The 5,073-nt window shown below is 44.4% G+C and overlaps 1 pseudogene across 1 annotated transcript; it reads right to left on the reverse strand.

Annotated features, from left to right (window-relative positions):
* Positions 1-3,408: 3,408 nt before the first annotated feature.
* On the reverse strand, positions 3,409-4,608 carry LOC311167116 (large ribosomal subunit protein uL30-like; annotated as a pseudogene). The gene is made up of 2 exons: positions 4,481-4,608; positions 3,409-3,912 (listed from the first exon to the last, which is right to left on the reverse strand). The product of its transcript is annotated as a large ribosomal subunit protein uL30-like (transcript).
* Positions 4,609-5,073: the final 465 nt, after the last annotated feature.

Consider the following 5,073-nt stretch of genomic DNA (forward strand, 5'->3'; position numbering starts at 1 on the left):
CTATGGATCTGAAAGGAGAGAGCAGAACACCAATGTGTTGGCATGTCTGGGTCTCAACAAGGCATTTGACAATGTCACAGGGGCTGTTCCTGGACCCATGTATATAAAAGGCAGAGAATTCATTTGCCATCTTGTTTCTGACATAACTGGAACAATTCACTCACTTGCTTCTCAGAAAGTCAGACTCTGAACCCAGAGATTGTTTCTACAAAGGAAAAATGTCAGGAGAACATCTCCGTGTACTCTAAAAAAAACTCTGAGTAGCATGTGATTGAAGATCACATAGGAAAGAAAGGAATGTAGGGATTGTGGGACATAGGGAAGGTTTCTTCATTCTCAGGAATAAGCAGTCTAGGGTCAGTCAGTCACAGGATTGTTTATGACATTCCTGGGATAGTTGATCTCTTCTGTGTGATCAATTTTTTTAAAGATTTATTTTATTTATGCATACAAGAACTGGGGCATAGGCTAGAGCTGTGGGGAGTGAGAGGATTCACCAGAGACAGAATAGGGGAGCAGAACAGGCAGACTGATTGAAATACACTGCTGAGGGGAGCAGCAGGCAAGACAGGAGAGGTCTGCTGTGCCATGTGGGTAGCTCATGCTGCAGAGGCTACAGATTGCTTGACAGCCCTGTTTTTAACCCCTGTGCCACCAGGGAGGCCCAGTGTGATCAATTTAAATGGTCCCAAAGGTGTTGTTTGGGGACTAATGTTATCAGCATCCTCATAAGGAACAAAACATCTCAAGCATTAAGCAACCCATCACCACGACCCCATGGAATGTGGTACAACGGTCAAACTCATTGCAAGGTTAAAAAAACTCATGTCATGGTCCTTGACTTCAGCCAGACCACAGCTTTGGAGACTTTCACAACTTCTTACACATACAATAAATACCATAAATAGAGGAAAGAATGAATCATTCACCCTGCCTTGCAGTAGGAGAAAGGAATTCAGTTTAGACAAAGTTCTAGTTGATGAAATGACTTATTCATGTTAACTGGGATGAAATCTCAATGACAATTAGCTTATTAGATAATCAAAGTGAGGATTCAAAAATAGGGGAGGGCCTCCCTGATGTTGAGAGGTGTTAAAGTCTCAGCATTATCAAGCTATCGCCAGCTACTGTGGCATGAGCTAACCCACAGGGCAGCAGACCTCTACTGTTTTGTCCGCGGCTCCCCTCAGCAGTGCATTTCAGTAGATCCACCTGTTCTGCCCCCCACTCTGTCTCTGGTGAATCCTCTTACCCATCACACTTCTGGCCTACACCCCAACTCTCTTTTTAATGAAGTTTTATTTTTATTTATTTTGTGCATACAAGAGTTTAATCCCTTGCTCTTGTATGCATAAATAATTTTTTTTTAAATCTTAAAAAAAAACCTTAGGGGAAAGGCAAATAGAAAGGGGTCCCAGCTAGTTGCTTCTTTGGCTACCCCCACCAACATAGGATTTATTTTATAAAGTGTTGAGATAGGGGCTTCCCTGGTGGTGCAAGGGGTTAAAACGCAGCACTATGAAGCTATCCACAGCCACTGTAGCACTAGTTCCATCCCAGGCCAGGGAACGAACCCACATGGTGCAACAGACCTCTCCTGTCTCGCCCGCTGCTCCCCTCAGCAGTGTATTTCAGTCAACCTGCCTGTTCTGCTCCCCACTCTGTCTCTGGTGAATCCTCTCACCTCCCCACATCTCTGGCCTGTACCCCAGCTCTTGTATGCATAAATAAATAAATCTTTTAAAAAAAGAAAAGAAAAAGGAGGAATTACATTTGAGACAGCACTTGGCAGAAAAGATGTATTCCTTTTGGGTGTCCTTTTATTTTTAGATTGTTCTTGGTTTTTGGTTTTGTTTTCAAGGTAACATTGGTTTACAACATCAGTACATGATTTAGGAGAATGGGATCACACCTCCTCAGATGTATGCTAACATACTACCCCCTGCTGGCATATACCTTCCAAAGGCATATGTTAATTTCTAGACAAGCAGACATGCATATATTATATTCATTGTCTCTGGAAGGCTTAATATTCATGTGAGAAAAGATTTTTATCGTAAGGAAATGCCTGTTTTTTAAGACATCAGAGGGTCACTCCAGGGGTGGATGGAGGTTCCAGGTGTCCAGACAGCAACTTTTGTTCAAACCTGAGAAAGGGCGGAGCTGACCACATTGCATTTCACAGCAGTTCTCTTTGACTTTTGCCTCTGCATGTCCTTTTCCTTTTTCCCAACTTGGGTTTTCTTTCAAATTCACTACTTTGCAGAAGAATATCTGCAATAAGTATAGGGCAAATAAATCAAATTAGAAAACTGCAGATTTTTTTTAAGATTTATTTATTTATGCATACAAGAACTGGAGTACAGGCCAGAGGTGCAGGAGGTGAGAGGATTCACCAGAAACAGAGTGGGGAGCAGAACAAGCTGACAGACCAAAGCATACTGCTGAGGGGAATAGCGGGCGAATCAGGAGAGGTCTGCTGCGTCATGTGAGTAGCTCTCTGGCCGGGGATCAAACTCGTGCTGCAGTGGCTGTGGATAGCTTCATAGGTTGTATCTTTTTTTTTTTTTTTAATAGAGGCATGTTTTATTTATCTATTTATTTGTTTTGTTTGTTTTTGTTTATACATGCACTGGGTACAGTCAGAAGCGTGGGAGGGTGAGAGAATTCACCAGAGACAGAGCAGGGAGCAGAGCAGGCAGAAGGACCGAAGTACACTGCTGAGGGGAGCAGCGGGCGGCAGGAGAGGTCTGCGCACCATGTGGGACCCTCCTCTCTGGTAGCCGGGGAGCAGCCGGGGATCGAACCGGCGCTGCAGAGGCTGTGGGCAGCTTCGCAACCCAGCGCTCAACCGCTGCGCCACCGGGGAGGCCCTTCATAGGTTGTATCTTAACCCCTTGTGCCACCAAGGAGGACTAGGAGTAAGACATTCTTATTATTAAGAAGGATACAAACTGACCTCATTACAAGGTTTTATCTACTTTAGTCTCCCTACATTTTTCAGCCACTTTTTCTCACTGCCTCTTTTTGTTTAACCTAAAAGCAAGTAAGTTTCACCACTTCTTTGGGTCTTTATTTCCTTATGAAGCCTCCTGTGTCATAAAGCTTTTTTTTAAAAAAAAAAAAAAGATTTATTTATTTATGGGGTACAGGCCAGAGCTGTGGGGGGTGAGAAGATTCACCAGAGACAGAGTGGGAAGCAGAACAGGCAGATTAACGAACACACTGCTTAGGGGAGCAGTGGCGAGTCAGGAGAGGTCTGCTGTGCCATGTGGGTAGCTTCTGGCCTGGGATTGAACTCAAGCGGCAGTGGCTGGAGATAGCTTGATAGTGCTGAGACTTTAACCCCTGCACCAGGGAGGCCTCAGAATGGGTGTTTTTTGTCTTCATTCCACCTCCTGGAGACAATCATTTGAAGGGCCAGAGGAAGCTGTTTGCCTCTTTGAAGCGTTTTCCAACAGTATTGATTTCACGAATCAGATCCTCCATGCAGAGATGGCCATATTTACCAAGAGATTAAGCAATCAGTGTGTTATCTGTCAGGGCCATTATTAGCTCTTGTTGATTTTGCCATAACCACACTTATCAATCAATTCCCTTACTGACTTAAGGCTTGGAGACCCCCATGCAATATTTGGTTCCATAATCCTCAGCATGTCAATTGAAGTTTTGTTGAGCTTAACAAAAGTGCCACTGAAGATGTGGCAAAGGTGAAGAAGCTGTACATCTTTTGGCTCTTTGGACTCACACTGATACTCTGATCCTGATGACAGAAGTCAATTTGTGTTCTGCCAGTACACAGAAGTTCCCAGCTTTCCTTGCCATCCCAGCCATTCGAATCTCAGTTTTGTACATCTGCCTATATTCCTTGTGATAGCACTTAGCTCTTTCATAGATGAGTTTCCTTCTTGCCTTCCTTTTTTTTTTTTTTTAAAGATTTTATTTATTGGGACTTCCTGGTGGCGCAAGGGGTTAAGACGCAACCTATGAAGATGTCCGCAGCCTCTGCAGCATGAGTTCGATCCCTGACCAGCCAGAGAGCTACCCACATGGTGCAGTAGACCTCTCCTGTTTTACCTGCTGCTCCCTTCAGCAGTGTACTTCTATCAATCTGCCTGTTCTCTTCCCCACTCTATCTCTGGTGAGTCCTCTCACCCCCACACCTCTGGCCAGTACCCCAGCTCTTGTATGCATAAATAAATAAATCTTTATTAAAAAAATAAATGATTTTATTTATTTATGTGTAGGAGAACTGAGGTGCAGGCCAGAGGTGCAGGGGGTGAGAGGACTCACCAGAGAGAGCATAGGGAGCAGAACAGGCAGATCTGCTGAAATACACTGCTGAGGGGAGCAGCGGGCGAGACAGGAGAGGTCTGCTGCACCATGTGGGTTAGCTCCCTGGCCAGGAACTGAACTAAGGCTGTCACAGTGGTAGCGCTGAGCCTTAACCCCTAGGCCACCAGGGAGGACCCCTCCTTGCCTTTCGAAGCATCTTTTGGGCAAATTTCTTAGGCACTTGATCCTTAGTGCCTCAAAATTCCTTTGCTTTTTCTTAAGAGTTTCAGACACAGCAGGAAACTTCTTTTTCTTCTTCTCTGCCCCCTCCATGGTTCCAGCCAGAAATGGTCATTAAGTATTCTTGCCCAAACAATGTAACCAGAATCTAATTAAGCTTTTAGGTATAACTTCCAGTTTAAAGAAAATATAGAAGATTGAGGAACAAGTTAAAAACACCAAGAAGGTAGTGTTAGACAAATTAAAGATCTATCACACTATGAGTATGCTTTCTTTGTCTCTAGGAAGTATATGGCAGGGCCACATTTTAGAGCATGCATCCATTTGATTGGGGTCCCTGGGTACCACTCAGGCGTGTGCTAACAAACTCAGAAGACTAATGAAATGTGACAGTACAATTAAGAGTTTTGTCGCTGATTGGACACTGACGCTTCAAAAATACAACTACAGGGGCCTCCCTGATGGTGCAAGGGGTTAAGATGCAACCTATGATGCAATCTGTAGCCACTGAGCACGAGTTTGATCCCCGACCAGGGAGCTACCCACATGGCCCAGCAG

Source organism: Talpa europaea, assembly GCF_964194135.1.
Source record: "Talpa europaea genome assembly, chromosome: 2".
Taxonomy (NCBI): Eukaryota; Metazoa; Chordata; class Mammalia; order Eulipotyphla; family Talpidae; genus Talpa; species Talpa europaea.